This window comes from Canis lupus, chromosome 4 (assembly GCF_048164855.1).
Source record: "Canis lupus baileyi chromosome 4, mCanLup2.hap1, whole genome shotgun sequence".
Lineage (NCBI taxonomy): Eukaryota > Metazoa > Chordata > Mammalia > Carnivora > Canidae > Canis > Canis lupus.
Window position 1 is genome coordinate 6,807,501 of NC_132841.1, and position 20,725 is coordinate 6,828,225.

At 46.5% G+C, this 20,725-nt stretch overlaps 1 protein-coding gene and 1 long non-coding RNA gene across 4 annotated transcripts in view; both read right to left on the reverse strand.

Annotated features, from left to right (window-relative positions):
- Positions 1-20,725, reverse strand: part of SLC35F3 (solute carrier family 35 member F3) — a 457,576-nt gene that overhangs the window by 398,034 nt on the left and 38,817 nt on the right. The window lies entirely within an intron of this gene.
- LOC140631789 (uncharacterized) lies at positions 480-19,541 on the reverse strand. Its single transcript, XR_012029307.1, has 3 exons — positions 19,346-19,541; positions 19,206-19,258; positions 480-2,239 (listed from the first exon to the last, which is right to left on the reverse strand). It is a non-coding gene; the product is annotated as an uncharacterized lncRNA (long non-coding RNA).

Here is a 20,725-nt window from a genome sequence, read left to right on the forward strand (position 1 = left end):
CTTCTATTATTCCTGTGGGCTTTTTACACTCCAATCGCTTTTCTAATCATGGGGGGGGGGTGAAGCTAAAAATCCAAGGTGAAGGGAGACCTGAAGTTCACCTGGAATCACTTCCTTCCTCCCACTGATGAGGAAACCAAGGCTGAGAGTTCTGGGGTCCTTGGTGGCGCACACAAGGGCCGGCTGAGTAAGGACTCAAAGCCGTCTTTAGAGACTGCTTCCCATGACCTGTGCCCTGAACTACACTGTCCATTTTGCTTATTTCTCAACAACCACACAAAACAAAACAGATCGGTCCTGGCCCCCACTTCCTCATGAAATAAACAGAGGTGATGTCCCTTACACATCACAAACCCAAGTAAATCGTGGACAGAACAAAGAGGCAGGACCTTGGGAGCAGAGTCTGGTGACATGAAACCATTTGCAAATCTCCCCCCCCCCCCCCGGAGCACTTGCTCCCCAACAGGGACCGTGCTATGGCCATCCCAGCACCACTGAGGTTCTGTCTGGGAGTTACCCAGTGACTTTCACACTGAGGGATGGTAATAATCAGGTGCTTTGGAGAACTAAGCTCTTCCACACACAATCTCTGCACAGGTAATGGGGCACCAAAAGCCCCATCACTACGTATTTCCTTAGGAAGGCTTCTTTGCAGGGCACCTGGGTGGCTTAGTCATTTAAGCATCTGGTCAATGAGCATCTGGTCAAGCTCAGGTCGTGATCTCAGGGGCTTGGAATCGAGCCCCACATAGGGCTCGCTGCTCAGCAGAGTCTGCTTCTCCCTCTCCCTCTGCCCATCCCCTCACTCATGTGCATGCACGTGCTCTCTCTCTCTCTCTCCAGTAAATAAATAAAATCTTTTTTTTTTTTTTAATGGAAAGCTTTTTTGCAAAATAGGAAAGCTACAGTTTCTGCACTGGTTAATGAAGCAGTAGTTCCAAATACAAGAGCCACGGTGATCCCAGCGTGGGAGGGGCCGTGCAGACTGGCAGTGGCCAGCAAGGAGTAAGGTCCCAGCAGCCACCAGGTGTCCTGTTTCGTTGCTTCGTTCTGGTCCCCCTCTTTCTCCACCTCTTTCCTCCCTCAGATACCTGCTAGCCTCTGGCCACCGTGGTCCAGCTCCCCCAGAGTCTAGTACATCCCATGTCCACGTGGGATGATGCTGGAAATGTGGACATCCTGTGGGACACCTGGCAGGACAACTGAGAAGGAAACCTAAGGACTGCCATGCCTTCCGGTCTCTGAACCTGCATAAAGCACATACGGAGTCCCCTCCCCACCTCCTGGCAGCTGAGGTCTTCAGAGTCCCTCTTGTTTTCAACGTCCAACAAAAAGCATTCGCTGTCCCGAGCCAGACATCGCGGCTCGACAACCTCTTGTTCCGCCCCGGTCTTACAGGACTTGCACCTGCATCCAGAGCTCAGGCCAGGGCTTGCCCCTAATAGCTGAGGAACTGAACCACCTCCCATGGCTTGCGGCACAGGGCAGGCTCCGTGCCTTTATTGATGCAAGCCACTGGCTAAAAATGCTTCATAAAGGATGATATTAGCATGATTTATCAGCACGTAGTAACAGTGCCTGAAACGCGGAGTGCAGAGCAGACCTCAGAACTGTCCGGAATGCAGGCGCTACATCACTGCGGCAGAGGAAACATCCCACAGCGGGGCCTCCTGTGCAGTGCGGCTCCCCCATCAGGTGAGGAAGGCAGGCTGCGCGGGGAGGGGGCTGAAGGTCCCGCGCTGTTTCCATCTCAGAGCTGGGACGACAAACGTCCGCCTTCACTGTCATTTTCCCCCCGTAAGGGACAGAACTGCAACTCGGAATCCCACAGGCATCTCGAGGTGGAGGATTTATTCAACCTTCCAACAAAGTTACTTGCACACAACAGCTATTGTGGGAAGGGAAAAGCATCCTGATAACTACTTAGGGCAAGCATCCTGGCCCCAGGACAAGCCCCGAGAGAAGCAGGGTGCAGGGATGGGGGGGCAGGTCCACCTCCCAGACCCGCAGGGAGGCAGGCGGACCGCACACAGCCGGACTAACCACAGGGCATGCGCAGTGGCCCTTCCACCAAGTGAGTTTGAAGGTTATCCCCTTTGCAAAGATGCTTCCAGAAAAGGTCTCAGGAAGCTGGCTGTTATATGTGCTGTAAACGTGACGTTGTCAGATCAATTCTCAGAATGTTCCCAGCATCACATCTGGATGATAACATCTCTTTATAATTCAATGGCAGCCATACCTGGAAATAATGCCCAGTGTTACACATTATGTTTAGCTTTGTCTTCCTGTAACATGGGAGTAAAAAGCAACTCACAATAAGACATTAATTGAAAAAACAAAAAGTGCACCTTCATATACACTTTGAAGCTTAAAATGCCACAAGGGCATCGCAGAACACCAGCAACTGCTCCAAATCAGAGACATGAGAAATAGATACACCACCCTCTACTTCTGTGTAAAGGCTGAAGTTTTCCATAATAGAAAGTTAAAAAAAAAAAAAACTGAAACGAGCTGTCGAATGCAGTGAAATGTTGACTGTGTTTAATATTGGAGGATTGGTGATGATTTCTATTTTTTCCTATTTATCTTTACATGCAGTTTCATTTTTTTCTATAGGCCCATATTATATTTATAATAAAAAGCCAGGCCACTTAAAAATTTGTGCTATAAAAATTGACATTTTCTTGAAGATCTGTTGTATTTTCTTCTCCCTCATCCCCTCTCCCTCCTCCTCTTCTTTTTTTTAATAAGAAAAATATAACCCCATATATTTTCTTTTTTTTGCTCTGGCTCATGGATGGTAATGACATTAACTCTCACGGCTGGCTTATTCCTTTCTCTTGCTCATGCTGCTCCATCTCTATTATCTCCCACGTACATGAAACACAATGCACGCATATATATGCATGTCATTTATCGATGCACACCCTTCCAGTCCCTGGGAGTGAGATGGAGCTGCCATTTACAGACAGAAGCTGGCAGACACAAGAGAAGAAAGATGCCATAGTCATCCCTGCTAGCAACCAATACCTTCAAACTGAACATGTGAGCTTGTTCGTGAGGACCTCCAGTCTCTCCTGTGTCTGGTCTAGTTTCTGGCTTGTGTTGTAGCCCTGAGAGCAGCAGCCCCTGACTACTTCCTCAGTCGACAGCTTTTGCTCACCTTCCAACCATCACCCTGGCAGCTCAGAAGGAAGAGCTGGAGGCCCTCCTACTGCCCCTGTGCTCTGAGTCCCTTTACCGATAGCATGTCCATCACTAATACACAGTCACGGTGGCCTCTACTGGCACTGCCACAGCCTCATTTGTCAAATAGAGACAGAGAGAGAGAGGGAGACTTTCATCCTCATTCCCCTGCAACACATAATCCTCCAAACTCATGGGACTGTGATTGACAAAGGTCATCTTAGTCTCTTAGAGCCATGTATTGCTCAGATATTCCATAATTGAATTATTTTCATGAGATCCCAAGTCACTCACGCGGGGGGGCTCCAGCAGAAGCACCTCCCATAAGGACAGACACATGCCTTTGGCACCTGCCTGTGAGCTTTGGGTGGAGTGCTTTCCTTTCAACATCAAAATGTCTTCCTTTATCTTCTTCACTTATAGAAACCCTTTAACTATCTCTTACGGCAGTATTTCTCAAACTATGTATCAGAAGAGTGAGGGCAGTTGTTAACATGCAGACTCCGAGGCACTGACCCTGACTTCCTGACTCCTGATCTCTGGAATGGGGCCTGGAAAGCCTGGTCTCAGCCTTTCTGTAGACGACCATCTTCACAGAAGTTCAGCACCTCATGCTCTGCAGCTGGCTCACCTTCCACACCTCAGCGCTCTTTCCACAGCGACCCCAGCCCATCTTGGCATCTTGTCTCAGAACCGTCTGCCATCTGCCACTTGCACCACACAGATAGGAGCCGATGACATCCACTTCTCCAACACTAAGCCTTTTACTGAGTTTATCTGAGACACAGAATGAACTCAACTGTGGCTCCTGGAAAAACAGATGCTTTTGCTAGATGCTCGATCTATTAAAGCCACGAACATGCTTGTGGAGAGCATAAAGTTCTGCTCAAAAAATACAGAAATTCATTCCAAGAGTCAACAAGGGCAAGAAATGAGAAAGAACACATGCTGTCCTCATGGACACCTACATCGAGAACATTGAGTCAGGGAATGAGCAGGACAGAACCATGGGGTAAAAATGGGGAAACTATGTGGTGCCCTGGTTTTGTGTAAGGAGGAAGAGCCCAGCCTGGCTTACAGGATAACCACTCAAGTTAGTTTTCTTAGAAACCAAACAGAAACATACCCTGCAAAGTTATAATCACTGCCTTTAGAATGGGTTCAAATGTTTTCCTGAAAAACTCACTTTTTAAGAGCACATTGCCATCAGAAAAAGTTTCTGTAGTGAGCAAACACACTGAGTCATAAGACAAGATTTAAGTTTAGCCAGAGGCTTTTCAGAGGCTCTCTGAAAAAAATTAAAAATCAGAATGAAGGTGTTGAGGAATTAAAATGTTTCTTCAGAGTTGACTGTCTAGCCAAGCCTGTAATGAGACTTCTGAAAATTTTTGCATCAACCATGTAATAAGAGGACAGTCTGTGCCAGCTTTAAAAAAAAAAAGGACAAAACCAAAACTGCCGTAGCTCTGCCACCAAGCCAGCATGCCCACATGCATGTGAACACCTCCTTCTCCACCTCTTCCCCATCCCAAGGGAAGAGAGCCTCCACCCTGCTTTGCCATCCACATGGCCACAGCGACTGGGGCCCCCTTAGCTCTCCTGTCTGTATTGCCGTCCTCTCTTTTGTCTTCAATCTAACTCAGAAGCTTCTTGACAACAGGAACCACCCACACAGGACTTTAAGTCCCTAGTTCCGCCCAAGAATCTGAGATGTAATCGAAGAATTATAAACATCTGGGTATTTCTGAAGGATCCTTTGAGGTCACAGTTGAGGATGACAGGTGCCCTTCTGCAGGGTTAGGTGTGATTGCCAAGATATTCAAGGTGACAGGACTGGCTGTCCACTTCACATGCATAGACATGATCCCCCTGGGGCCACTTCTCTGGGTGGCCCAGAGCACCTGCCATCTCTCCTGGTATCTGCTCCCTTTTCCATGATGCCTCCTCTCAGCCCAAGACACCCAGACTATGACCTCAACTCCTATGGCTGTTGGACGCCAACCTAGGAATCTCGCACGCTATCAATTTCAGCAGCAAAAAGGTATTAGTCTAGGTACGACAGGAGACATGGGAATCATGCTTCTCTGATGACTAATGGGCCTAAAGTTGTGGCCCTTGAACCACACAAGTGTATGGTGGCCCAAGATGACTATGTCTTGAGGTCCTAGCCATGTCATTCAATGCCAGCAACAAGGGCAGTAAGATTTGGCTATGGAAACGTGTTAAGCCCAAATTTCCTCCTGCAGTCCTGGCAGAGAGCAGGGGTGAGGACACTCTCTGCTCGGTTTTAGCTCTGTCACTTTGTGACATGGCTAAATGGCTCTACTGTTTGGACCTTACTTTTCTCATCTCTAAAATAAGGTCACAGGTCTTAAGAGCTAACCGTAAGAGCTTGGTGACAAATTACATCATGCATGTAAATCACCTGGATGCTGCATTCAATAACCCAACCCACCGAAATAACATGCCTGAACAGAGAAACCAGAAAGACATCCTTCCTGTCCATCGCCACCTCTCTCTTCACTCTGTTGTGGTATGAGGATATGCACACTGTGTGAGGAGCTCACTACATGGCATGTTCGGCTCACTTTCTCCTCTCAGCAGCCACAACACTTCAGCAGCATCCACGTTTGCAAGATGAGGTAGCCAAGGCACAGAGATGGTGGCAGGGCTACTAGGTCAAACCTGATGGTGCCCTTAATCACTGCTTTGCTTTTCACACGACCTTGGGAAGAGGGAAGAGATTTTAAAAACAATAATAAAGGGACACTTGGGTGGCTCAGTGATTGAGCATCTACCTTTGGCTTGGGTCATGATCCTGGGGTCCTGGGATCAAGTTCCACATCAGGCTCCCCACATGGAGTCTGCTTCTCCCTCTGCTTGTGTCTCTGCCTCTCTCTGTATGTCTCTCATGAATAAATAAAATCTTTTAAAAAATTAAAAATAAAAACCATAATAAAGAGCTCACGTTGAGTGCTGCTGTGTCAGGCATTATGTAAAATGCTTTCTGACATATTATGCTGTTTCATCCTCACACAAGTCCTTTGATGTGGGTATTACAATTTTCCAGTGTATTCTTGGGGAAACTGAGGCAGGATTTGAAGCCTGGCAGTGTGATGCCAAAGCTCATGGTTTAACCACCCACCACACGACCTCCATGGCAAGAACTCAGTCACACATGTGAAGCTGGCAACGTTGGATGTTAATGGCCAAAGAAGTGTTTTTTTTTTTTTTTTAATTCATTTATTCATGACAAACACAGAAAGAAAGGCAGAGACATAGGTAGAGGAAGAAGCAGGTTCCCTGGAGGGAGCCCAATGTGGGACTCCATCCCAGAACCCCAGGATCATGACTTGAGCCGAAGGCAGATGCTCAACCACTGAGCCACCCAGGTGCCCCCAGCCAAAGAGCTTTAATACATTGCTTCAAATACCATTGCCAAGGGAGCCACGGCTGGGAGGAGGCTGACAGCTGTGGCTGCCAGGAGCTCCTCACACTCAGGGTTACTGCCCCCTGTATGTGACAGACACAAGCTGAGGCTGGATGTGGTCCCTGGGCTCCCACCAAGCTCTTGGGGCAGTGGGAGTTGTCCCTTCCCACTGGGGTGTCAGGCCTGGGACATCAGGGTATCAGTGGATGACTGGTCCTTTGCAGGATGCCCCGGGTCTCATCTCACCCAGCCATACCCCAGACTCAGGAGGCCTGGTCCAAGACTGACTGTGGCCTGGCTTACAACATGGAGCCACCAGAGGGGCCTGGGCATCTTCTGACAACTCTACTTATTATCAGAGGGTTTGACAGAATAACAGTTTTCTCCTCCTCTCTTATATTGCTGTCACCAGATGCTACATTAGGATTTTGTTTGCCAACAGCTCTCAGAAGTGGTTCTTCCCCTTTGTTCTGATGTTCGGTTGTAGTCAGAGGGCACCATGATGCGCCAGGTATGGGAAAGGGGCAGCTCTTCTCTCTGGGCATCTGACTCTTCCTTCTCACGGCTGGCAAGTCTATAACTGGACTAGAAGGCACCGTGGACATCAGTGTGACCCGGATGTGCTAAGCAGTCAAATCCCGAACATCACCCTTAATGTCCTGGATTTAGACAGTCTGCTCCTGAACTGGGGTCTAGACATGAGGAAGAGAATAACCATGTACATGAAGGTAATAACAAAACAACTCTGCTTGTTAAGTGTCAATGAACAAGCCCAGGGGTGCTTGGGTGACTCACTGAATTAAGCATCTGCCTTCGGCTCAGGTCATGGCCTCAGCTTCCCTGGGATCGATCCCTGTGTCAGGCTCCTGATGAGGGAGAGGCCTGCTTCTCTCTCTGCTTCTGCCCCTCTCCACTGCTCATGCTTTTTCTCTCTCTTGAATAAATAAATAAAATCTTGAAAAAAATTGAACAAGTCCAGCTAAAGATCAGCGAGCATGTTTAGGGATCTAATCTAATCCAAAAACCTCTCTTGGTTTACGAGGAGGGCCATGACAAAACACCACAGACTAGCGGGCTTACACCACAGAAATTTATTTTCCTACAGCTCTCTGGAGGTTGGAAGTCTGAGATCCAGGTGTGGGCAGGGTAGGTCTCTCTGGAGGCCTCCCTCCTTGATGTGCAAATGGCCACCGTCTCCCTGTGCCCTCGTGTGGCTGTCCCTCCATGTGTCTGTGTCCTAACTGCCCATTCTCATAAAGACACTATCAGACTGGATTAGTGTTCACTCTAATGATCTCCTTTTACCTTCATCAGATCTCTTAAGACCTCGTTTCCAAATATAGCCACACGTGGAAGTAATAGCAGTTAGGATTTCAGCTTATGAATTTGAGGGGGACACATTTCAGCCCATAACACTCTGCCTTCTTTGCCCCCAAATTTATGTCTTTCTCACATGCAAAATACACTGAACCACATCCCTGAAGTCCTGAAAGTCCTACCCCATTTTGGCACCAACTTGAAGTCTAAGACCTCATCAAAACCAGATGTGGGTAAAACCTGAGGCAGGATTCATCCTGAGGCCACAGGTCTTATCTTTCTCTAGGGTATAGACCCTTGAAACAGGTAGCTTCTTTGAAAGAGCTTGCTAAGCACCCTCACCACTATTCCTTTTCCCAGCACCCCTGGGGAGTGGCTGGGTGCCAACGATGAGGATCAGTGGTATCCTGACTGGTCCCCATGTTGCTACAAGGGTGGGTCAAACTGTGGCAGAGGCCACCAGCCTCAACCCATCATCTTCCCCAGTTCCTTACTAGCAGGACCCTTGTGTGGCTAAGAAGTAGTAAACTGCCCCACTAGAAATGTATTTGCAAGCCTCCCTTATGGTGGGGGTGGTTCAATGAGACGTAAGCAGAAGCCCAGGAGAGCTGTGCTAGGAAGGCCACCTCAAAAGGAGTGTGCCCCCCTCCTTCTATGGCCATTCCTCCTGTCTGGGGTGCAGCCATGATGACCAGACAACAGAAATCAGCATCAGCAAAGGTGGGGCAGAGAGATAGGATGAGCCTGAGCCTCGTGGTATCATGGCACTTACCAATGCTGAATGGCATATTTCTGGAACTCACGTTAAGTGAGCGAAAAATAGATGCCGATCTAAGTGACTATTTCAGGCTTCTATTAACAAAGGTGTTAAAAAGAGCCTTGCCTTCTGACACCAGGCCCAATGCCCTGTGCTGTTCTCCACATTGAGTATTTAATTAGTTGTGGCTTTTATGTGACAGCTTTTCTTTGAAGAAGCAGGAAAGCTGCACAGAGAAACTTCACAGTTCATCTTCCTCCCACTGTCAAAGAGGAGGTGTAGGAACACCAGGAGGGAGGACAGGAGGTGGCCACAGACAGGCAGGAAGGGCACTGGGGAGAAGAAAGGAAGGAGGAAGGGCAGGCCAGAGAGCAAGGCTAAGCTTAGGAGGCACCATCTATGCCAATCCTTGAGCCGTGCTTCCTAATGGAAAGTACACCAGCTCTTCACGGACAGTGCCGATTAGGATTACACCCACAGCCACCGTAAAGAACTCTGTCCCACTGTGGGGTGGGAGGGGCCCTCCCCATATGTCCTTTGAATCGAATAGTGTTTGTGGAAGGATAAACATTCCACGAGAAATCCATCCAGGATGAACACTGCCCAAAGGAAGGATAATTCAACAACATTTTGTTAAGTTTGGTTCAGCTGCAATGTATATACTTTATGTTACAGTTTGAACTGTGTCCTCAAGAAAAACCTGTGATGTCCTAACTCCCAGTAACTCAGATTTTGATCCTACTTGGAAACAAGATCATTGCAGATGCAATTAGTTAAGACATGGTCACTGTAGAGTAGAGGGGCCCCTAATCCAGCATACTGGTGTCCTTATGAGAAGCCAGCCAGGGGGAATGCTATGGCAAGATGGAGAAAGAACCAGGGGATGTGTCTAAAAGCCAAGGAACAGCAAGTATTGCCAGCAGCCAGAAATGAGGATGGAGGCCTGTGGCAGATTCTCCCTCAGGCCTCCAGGAGGAACCAGCCATGCCAACACCACAATTTTGGTCTTCTAGCCTCCTGATGTAGAAGACAATAAATCTCTACTAGCAATTTTAAGCTTCCTGGTTTCTTGTACTTGGTTAAGTAGCCCTAGGAAAGTAACACACCCCTATCTTCCTAAAAGTTTCTACTCACTAGTGAAATTATAGTTTCATCTTATCAGCAAAGTTTTATTATTATTATTTTTAAGGAAAAAAACACAAATTTAAAATGGAAACATTAAAGAACTTAGTTTTTTCATTAGCAGGTAAGCCTATCCCAGGCTTCAGAATAAATAAATACCTTTTAATACTCCCAAATGAAAAAAATTATTGAACATGGACTGTAGTTTCTAAGACTAGATTAAATCTGCTTTGAAAAAATACTTTAAGCGAAAAAGCACCTATGTGTAGTTTCTGGCATAAAATTTCTTCTGACTGGGTTCCATATTGGTCTCAACTCATAAAATGTTATCACATTAATGATTAGCATAAGTGTAATCATGAAAATACGGTTACCATATTGAACAGATGCAGCCATGCATGTACTGAAGTTTACATTTCCTTCCTATGTAAACAGAGATTAAAGAACAGGTACTATAAGACATAATCTATTAACATTCATGATATTCTATTGGTCAGCTCATCTATCTAAAAAATAGTATTTAAAAAATAATTCTTACCTAAAATTAAAACTACCTATAAATGCTCAGAATTCCTTATAATGATCCTGTTTTCTCTCTCTCTCTCTCTCTCTGTCACTTTTTTGTTTTCTAGAAAGGCAGACTGCCACATGCAGTACCTCATTTGGATGTGTCTGGAATCTAGAAACTTGACTACCCTACAATCTCCTACAAATGGACCTTGTTTGGAGGATCTAGCAGGGAAGTACAGCTATTTGTATACCCTCGAGAAAAGAATGGTCCTCCTCCATCAGGGAAGGTTGTCCTCTTCAAACATACAGCTTCATGAGGGACACACATAATGGTGAGGGAACAAGAGGATACCCATCTAGCCAGTAGGATCAGCCGCATCAACCCTATCAACAGGGTAACAGATATTGCAGTCAGAGTGCCCTCATATCTCTTTTTTTTTTAAAAAAACTTTTAAAATAAAATACTGTTCCTAAAAGAGTGTTTAAAATATATCCCTGAGACAGGGATCTCATTTTCAACTGAAATGCCTCTACAATAAGACTGCCAGATAAAATACAGGATGCTCAATAAAATTCAAATTTCAGATCAACAATAAATTTTTTGAGAATAGGTATGTCCCATGCAATATCTGACAAAATTATACTAAGACTTTGTTTGGTTTTGGCCTAGAATTCAAATATAACTGAATACCCTGTATTTTTATTTTCTAAATTTAGTAACCCCACTCTAAAAGTATAGATGGACAACTACAAAGGAGCTTCTGACCCAGGAAAAGGCAACACTAGTACAATATCTTACAGAGCTAGAGATTTGCTGACACTTGTTCATTCAAGGCCAGCAGTGATACTTTCTCTCTAAAGAAAACAAAGGAACTGAAGCATAATCATGAATTTCCTTAGCTTTTCTATAGAATTCCTAGAACCACTTCCACTCCCATAAATCTGCATTTGACCCCAAATAAAATTAGCCTGCACACAAAGAAAGGCTTTCTGTGACTTAGGAAATTCTAAAGTTGTTCTCTGAATGGATAAGTTGTTTTTTGTTTTTACTTTTTTTTCCTAAGAGTACCAGAGATGGTTCTCTTAAAGAATCTTTAGAAATCATTGGAGTGGGCTTTCTTCAGGCTACTCAGCTGGTCAAAAAGTGGCAGTGGGTGTGTATCCCCCATTCAGATTAGGTCTAACAGATCCAGATCTCTTTACTGAACACTTTTTCTCATCTTTTCCTGCTGCTCTATAACAGAATAGCACATATTTAGTGGTTTACAACAGCACATACTTATTGTCATAGTTTCTGTGGGTCAGGAATCAGGGCACAGCTGAAAGGTAGCTTCTGTTGCAATCACAGTTCAATCCAGGCTGTGTTCTCATATGAAGGCTCAACTGGGGAAGAATCTACTCCCAGGCTGACTCAGGTTATGGGTAGGATTCATTTCCTTGGAGGTTGTAAGAATGAGGGACATGGCTTCTTGCTGGCCCAAGGCTGGAGGCTGCCCTTGGCTCCTAGAAGCCACCTTTCATAGCTTTTCACATGGGCTTCTTCAATGGGGCAGCTTACTTCAGCAAGCCAGCAAGGAGAGTCTCTCCAGTGACACCTAGCAAAACAAAGTCTTGCTTAATGTAACATAACCAGAGAAGTGACATCTATCACATCTGCCATACTCTGTTGTTTAGAAACATATCGTAGCTCTTGCCCACACTCAAGGAGAAGAGATTTAGCAGAGAGGTAAGCACCATGAGGGTGGGATCAAAATTTCAGCCCTCCAGCTCTGAACCTACTTAAACATTTTATTCTGAATTCAATGTAAAAGAAACAATACTAAAGAATACCTGTATATCTTTGGAGTCTTCTTTGAGTCAAATTTTTGATGAACAAACATTTACTAACCTTCTAAAAGGATATAAGCTCTTACAGAACTCATTTAGTTATATATTTTAAGAAGGACCCCATGCCTAGAGCCTGGAATAGTAGTTGAATGGAACCAGGCTATAGACAAAGGTTCTTTTAAAAACAATTCCAGTCCCAGGACATTTCTGCACACCCCACTGGCCAGAGTTATCATAACATTGGTGGCAATAGGGGGTTGGATACAATTTTACTGGTAAGAATCCTGGTGGCAGGTCAATTTCCTTTCACTTCCACAGAAGGTTAGTGTAACTCCACCCTGCTCTAATGTTGGTGTGGTCCTCTGAAATCTCACCTGCTGGGATGAGTATCATTTCTCAAGGTGGGAAACATCACGGTCAGAGCAAAGGCAGGGCAAGCAGTGATGATGGCCAGTGTGGGTCAGACCTGGGAGGGATGTAGGATGTATCTGAACAGCACGGGGCACTACAGCAGGACTCACATCATGCACCCACATAGCTGTTCCACTTCTCCATCCTTCTGTTTGGTACTCGTCTCCTGATCCTTTACACAACTGATTTCTCATATCTTCCAGGTCTCAGCTGGAATGTTGGCTCCTTAGAAAGACTTCCCTGCACATTTAGGCAAAGCAGCCCTCCTGAATCTCTGGTTCTCCTGTCTCCTGATATGCTGCTGCCTTCATGGCATTTTCCATGACCCTCGAAGCAATCTCACTCCTTACTTTTTTTGCTGTTATTGGACTCCCCTCACCTGAAACAACACATCAGCCTCACACGTGGTCGGCTGGGCACAGAAGGCTGTGCTGGGCACAGAAGGCTCCCAGGGAGCATCTCTAAATGAACATGTGAGTGGACCAGCACCTTCATCCAGTTCCAGGCCACTTCAGCAAGAACTTCTGGCAGTAGCTCCTAAGTGCTGATGCACCTACTTTGAGCCACATCCCGTATCTGCCTCCTGACCAGTGGTCTCCTCTGGGACGTGGGCCAGGACAAATCACTTTGCTCACTGGGCTGGAACATTGGCTTTACCAGATGTATAAGGAACAATTCCTCAGACTGTTGCCAGATGTGTCCAGTACACTCTGAGAAGTTTTAACTGCCATATTCATACAGCAAGGGGCACTGTTTTTGCATTAAACTCTTTATACATTATGGAAATTCCTATAATCTTCCCTGAGTGGGAAAACCCCTCCTCACAGTGGGGGAGTCCAGATCTGGGGCACGGGCCACAATGGGTCTTGGCCAACCTGACAGCAGAAGTAAGGCTCTGAGCCCAAGGCATCTCTAGCTGACCTGGAGAGCAAGCTTCTGGTGCAAACGTGGGGTAGTAACTGGGTTATAGTAAATGACCAACTTTTAGCTACACAGAGAAGATACTCTGACATAGTTCTGGATTTGTCAGCAGTATGAAGCAAAATATGACCTTCACCTCCCCAAATCTGTAAGGCCAAATGGCCTGCAGGCACCTGTGTTAGTTAGCCTGTGAAACTCTGCCCTCATTCTGGCAACCTCCCCTTACAGCAGCTGGCCTGCACCAAAGGGCACCCTCGTGGTTGGCAGAAGCACCCTTCTCCCTGAAAGGCTCTCCACACTGGGGGTGAGAGGAAGACAGAGTGGGTGAAGTGATTCAAGTAGGTGTGGCCGCCACTATTAGTGGTCCATCATTTATGATGGAGGAAGAGAAGTTCCAATGATACCCACGCAAGTTTGAAAGAGCAAAAGCAGAGAGGACCACAGACTGCTAGAAAGAGCCATCTGGCTACTCTCTGTCTCTGTGCTCTAGGAGCTCTCCACAGCTAAGGATTTGGGACAGCATCCCCATCACTGTGCACCAAATTCACAGTAGATTGCAGCTATGCACCAAATTCACCGTGGCTGTTCCAAAATGCTACGCCATTTGCTATGCTCTTTACAGCTCTATTATGAGGCCTGTGTGGGGTGTGGCAATTAATTCATCACTACCGTGCCAAAACATGCAGTACTTCTATTCCATCCCCTTCTTAGTCACCAGGCTCACGGATGAAAGGGGATGCACTGGAGAGGTTTGAGAACATCTCGAAAACGTAACCTTTTGTCCTTTGTGAGACGTTAACACCGTATGCTTAACGATGAGTGATCATCAGTGTTGCCTACTTACTAAGGACTATGTCACCTGTACAACATCCAAAGAAGCAAGTCCTCAAAGCATAAGATATACAAGGAAGATGTGCTCAAAAAAAACACTAACATACCAACTCTGACCTCCTGTAGAAACTACCAGAGAGCTCAATTTCCTTTACTCCAAATTCTGGATATGAAGCCCCTACAAAGACTGAGGTCCCTTTGGCTTCATTTTGCCTGACTACCAATTAGCCACATTAGGCACAGTAGGAGCTCAATAAATGTGACATGTGCACTCAAAGATTCATGGACATGAATGTTTAACGCAATGTGCTTACACAGGAGAGCTGGGAATAAAAGAAATGAAATTTCCAGCAATAAGGACATGGATAAGCATATTTTGATAAACGTACACAATGCACCTATTTAAAATCACATCCCTGAAGAATAACTAAGGATAAAAAACTGATCTAGACATTATGTTAAAATTAAACAGAATCCCATATTACATAAAGCATAGGCTTTTCCTAGAAAAATATCTGTAAAAATATGCACCAAAATAAAATGCTAATGATGGTTTTCTGTGTGGTAGAAATATAGATGGTTTTACTTTTCTGACACATATGTTTCTGTGTTTAACCACGTTGCTATAAGGATCAATATTTACTCTTGAAGGAAGGAAGGAAGGAGGGAAGGAAGGAAGGAAGGAAGGAAGGAAGGAAGGAAGGAAGGGAGGAAGGGAGGAAGGAAGGAAGGAAGGAACAACTCCATGAGGATTTCAAGAATGATTATTCTGTAGCCTCATCCCTATAAATTTTGGTTGGAACATGCCAGCAAGCTCTTATGTCCGCATCACCACCTGCGTCTTTGTCACACTGCTTCTATCACTGCTCTGGGTTAAGACAGAAACTCCATTCCTGTTAAAACACACCTGGCCTTCACAGGAGGGTACTAACACATTATCATAGTAAGCTGGAGAGCCACCGCCTGGCAGAAAGCTGGTCCTATAAGAAAGCCAAGATGGGGACCCCGAGTGACAGGGCAAGTGTTGTGAAAGACCACTAGAGCAGGGCTTCCCAAAGTGTCAATCAGGACACTGAGATGCAGATTTGAATTCAGGAGGTCTGAGTGGGGCCCAGGCTGGAGCTCCCAGGAGTAGCCTGAGCTGAGGGGCTGCCCAGCCCACACCAGGGTACAAGGCACACAGAGGAAGCCCACTAAAGCTCAGACAGTCAGGGTGACATGAAGACATGAAGACATGGGTCCCTGGAATGGGCTGGGAAGGAAGAATGTAGGTGTCAGAGACAGCAATCAACATGGGGTGGGGAAGGGAGTGGAGAGTTTTCGAAGTTAAACTACACTTGGCTCACGGTTTTTCTCAGATCCACGCCTGTCCTGATACCCACAGGCCAGATGGGTTTTCTTTCTGGAGCCTCATCTACTGCTGAGGCAAAAACCTAGAAACCACTGTTGGCATTTGTAGCTTTCTGAAGAAGGATTCCATGGAATATTCTCTCACAGACAGCCTCCTGTGGGAACACAGAGGTTGACAGATAGTGCCTGGACTGGTCCTACTTATTAAGGACACGCGGTCCTGTGGGGAAGCAGGCACACCTCTGTGGGGTGGCTGTGGTCTAGGCTAGGACTTGGGTAAGCGGTGCAGGTGTGTGGGGCCGGAGAGACATGGGGCTCACTGTAGCAACCTCCCCACCCTGCTCCTACAAGGGAAGCAGCTGCAGCTCCCAGGCAAGTAGAAAACGAGTCACCCAAGGTCAAGGTCAAAGGAACGTCCACATGACAAGCATTTTAGACAAGCTTCATATCCTTGTTAGCAGTGGGTCCCCCTTCCAGTCAGTCTTCTATGCCTGTCTTCCCTGAGGAAGCATAGCATGACCCAGGACTTAATGGTGGAATTTAAATGAGGGAAATCGAGACACCTGAGTGGCTCAGTGGTTGAGCATCTGCCTTTGGCTCAGGTTGTGATCCTGGGGTCCTGGAGTCAAGTCCCACATCGGGCTCCCCATAGGGAGCTTGCTTCTCTCTCTGCCCCTCTCTCTGTGTCTCTCATGAGTAAATAAAATCTTTAAAATATAAATAAATAAATGAGGGAAATATGCTAGGGTAATGCGAGAAATTATCTAACCTCAGATGGATCGCTAATAATTAGCATCGTCCAACAATTAAATGGGCCAAGGTGGGAGGAAATGACTCCTTTCACCGTGGGGCATCCAAGCCCAAGTTGGAGAGCCATCTGCCAGGCCTTCCGCCAAAACAGACATCAGCCCAGCTGATCTTGAAGGACCTTTCCAATGCTAAATTCTATTTTAAAGTGATACAGGTTTACCTGCCTGGGGAGAAAAGTGGTTCTCCGGATTGGAGGAAAAAGAAAAAAGAGAGAGAGACAATAGCTACATCACCTTAAGACCAAGGAAGAGCTTTCTTACTTTGTCATCTCCTGGCAAGGTCAGGGATGAGGGAAGTGAGGCCACCTGCTCAGGGGGGAAGGTACTGATGAAGGTACAACTGTTCATTCAGGTGAAGGAGGGAGAAGCAGGGGGCACAGCACCAGCGAACCTCTGTGTACCAATTAGCACATCACACATAGACAAAACGCACACTCGCGTGTGAGCAGGGTTCCCACCAAGAAAACAGGTGGTGATCTAGAGTTTGATAATCTTGTTCAGGCCCCAGACTCAGAGATGAGTCTGTTAAAGGCAAGGAAATGGAGTGTGAAAGCACATGCATGTGGGAGAGGGAACACTGCAGCAAGTATGTCTAAATCCTGCCACCCACAAAATGCACCATGACACAGCAATGCTGTGGGAAACAAACCACAATGGGAAAACAAACCACAGCAGAAGTTTGCCGATCCAGGTCCCCAACATCCAGGACACCCATACCAATTAAATCAGATTATCTGGAGTGGACCCAGGCCTCGGTATTTCTGAAACTCCCTGGTGATTTCGAGGCACAGGCGTGGTTGAACACCAAGGATCTGGTCCCAGCCCTGCTACCAACCAAATAGTCCTGGTCAAGTCACTCAACCTCTGGGCATCAGTGAGAATGTGGAACAGGACAAAATCAATCTCTATGGTCTCCTCCAGCAATAAATGTTCTATTATTCCATGAAGATTTTTCTTTAAGGTTTTGTTTATCTATTCATAAGAGACACAGAGAGAGGAAGAAGCCAGCTCCCCGCGGGCAGCCTAATACGGGACTCGATCCCAGTACCCTGGGATCACAATCTGAGCTGAAGGCAGATACTCAACCACTTAGCCACCCAGGCGTCTCTCCATGAAGCTTTTTAAAGCCTATAGTTACTTATACCTGATTAGTTTTAAAAGGTGACTGATGTTCACAGTCCCAGGGATCAGACCCCATATTCACTTGGCACCCACCCAAGTTCCCCAGTGCGACTCACTACTGAAAAAAAATTTTTATATCTTTATCTCCCCTTTTACAGCATTTGCTGCTAACCCTCCTGTCCCACTCCCCAGTGAAATGCTTTCCCCTGGGCTTAGAGGAAATGAAAAGGCCACTGGGGAGAGATTTCCATTATGTGCACTTATTGCCTTTTTTTTTTTCCCCCTGTTTTCTGCAGCTGTAGTTAAGGGCAAAAAGTGTTTAAGTAGTTTTGAAATATCTGGCTGTCAAACTAGTCAATGTTGGAACTACAGATAAGGCTCAGCTGCCTTCTCTTTAAAAAGTACCTAACTCAGCGATAATTAACTTTAATGCACAACTAGTGTATACGGCTTTATATGTGGGAATAAGGTGATGAGAAAATAGGCATAAACTTTAGTCTCACTCTCTCTCTCTCTCTCTCTCTCTCTCTCCCCCCATTAAAAATGATTCAATCAGCTACTCAAACATGTGTTGCTTTGTAACAGCCTCTGGGAATGAATGGCAAATGGAAAGTAAACCAGTTAGGAAGCAAGAGCATTGTGGTGTTTTTTTTTTTTTTCATTATTTTCGTTCATCTGGAGGTACCTAATCGTATCCACATCCACAGTTCAAAAAAAATAACATAAACAATTCTTTGAAATGGTTTTCTATTTTCTGCTATGGAAAAAAGGGTAAGGTTTAGGGCAGCAGCTTGTGCGTCTGCTCAGTATTTAAAGGTCAAGTAAAACTCCAGCGAGTTTGAATACTTGCTTGTATATTTATTTTATATTCTGTAACTCAGAACTAATCTTTAACTCACTCCTTTCCAGAGGTTCTGGGGTAACCTTGCATTGAAGTCCTATGACACTGTTATCAAATGGTATGTTGAAACTGATGGTCTAACAACATTTTGCCTTTGTATTTCATAATTTTAAAAATACCTCCTCATGCAGCATTACCTCACACCATATGTCCTCTCACTCTTACCTTGAAACTCTTCCCTCCCTTGACCAAGACTCATAAAACCTTTGAGTTGGAAAGGATCTCAGATGTCACCTGGTTGAAACTGCAGAAGTACATCCTTTTTTTAAAAAAAGATTTTATTTGTTCATGAGAGACACAGAGAGATAGAGAGAGGCAGAGAATAAGCAGAGGGAGAAGCAGGCTCCATGCAGGGAGCCTGATGAGGGACTTGATTCTGGGACTCCAGGATCATGATCTGAGCCAAAGGCAGACGCTCAACTGCTGAGCCACCCAGGCATCCTTGCTGGAATATATCCTACAAAAATCCTTACGATGGTCGTATGGTCCCTGCTAGAAAAGGCCTTGTGGGTATGAATGGATTCATTCACTCATCTGTTAAGTAAGAACTTATCACATGCCTACCCCACATCTGTTAGCCCCTGCAGCCAGCACTAAAGACACAAAAGTTAAGTCATGACCATTCAGGAGTTAGAGCCCAACTCAGAGGAAGGTAGAAACTAACCCAAAAGTCTATGTCCAAGGCACATTAAAGAAAGTGATCAGACCTACCTTAAATTGATATGTGCTATTCACAGAAGGCTTAGGAATCTAGTAGGACATACCTGTCAGAAAAAAACATTATAAGCAAAAAAACAGAAATGTAATAGCACTCAGGATGATGAATTCAGCAGTGGTGATGCTACACACACCTCTAGCCTTATCTATGACAGGCAGCAAATCTCCCCCCTTTGCAATATCCGAGTGACCCCAAAGAGGCCATGGGGAGTGAGAGGCTGTAACACTGGAACAGAGACCCCGTGTCCTTGGCACCCAGGTCCAGGTCCAAGAACTTCTAGATGCGTCTAGTCCCAGCCACCTGACCACAACCCCAAGAGACCAAAGAACCACCAGCAGCAGCAACAGCAGCAGAACTACCCAACAGGGCCAAGCCAACACACAGGCCATGGGCAATCATCCAAGTGGTGACGGTCTCATGTCACTGAGTTGTGACGTGATTTGTTATGCAGCAATAGGTCAGTGAAACATCTAGAAAATATCACCTGCTTCTGTGAGGCTGGGTGCAGGGTATCCTGCAGGGAGGAAAGGAAATGAGGCAGAGGTGACAGACCACATCCTGTTAATGGGATGACGAGGGAGTCCTCTCGCTTCTCCCTGTCACCGCACTGACTGCGTTACGCGCCATCTTCCTCTCGCCAGCCTCCTTTCATTAGTAAACTCGCCCCATTTAAAACTCCAGCTTTATGTCTAATATACAACAGCCTCCTCCCACTTGGGTATTTGGACTGTGAACTGGAAGTCTTGGGGCTCTTTTACTGTGCTCCCACCCACCTTTCTTAGCATCTCAGTCCTTCAGGGTAAGGAGAGGACAGCAGGCCAGGACACAGGCAAAGGCCTCTTCCCTTAGCCCAGAGTAGCTGGAACCTGGCCCTGGTCAGTCACTGTGGGGAGGAGAAGTGGCTGATGTCCTCTGTGTGCTGTCTCTGCTATGGGGCGCCTTCCTGGGGTCCCAGGGACCCTGCAAGTTTTCCTACCACACAGAGCCCTGCAGCCCCCCAGCCACCTCGTCCACAGCTGGTAGGTGCTGGAGCCCCCCCCCCGCCCCCCCCCCCCACACACACAGCAGGCAGCCTCCTTGGAGCAGCAGAGGTGGGGGTGGGGTGAGTACTGGCAGGATGTCTCAAGTCAAGTTACCTTCCATGGAAAACTCACACCTCATCAACCACTGTACAGACACCTGAGGGTCGCTGCCCCCCTGCTCCCCTCTCTGCCCTGCCACATCTTTCCAGTCCTTCTTATCCTGCCCAAGTAGGCTCAGCACCTAAGCAGATGTCCACTCTCCTGTAGTGCTTCTCTTCCCTCTTTTGACTTGGGGAGGAAGGAAGGACCCAAGGGAGGGAATGGAAAGGCTCAGCACAGAGCCCTCCCCTGGAGTGAGGACAACTGCTCCAGGAGGCATACCCTGGTCCCCTCCCTGGGGAAACCGGAGCAGCGGGTCACTGGAGCATGGCCAGCTGGGTGGCCACAGGCGGGTTGAGCAAGAGGAAGGAGGGACACGAGGTACTCTGGCC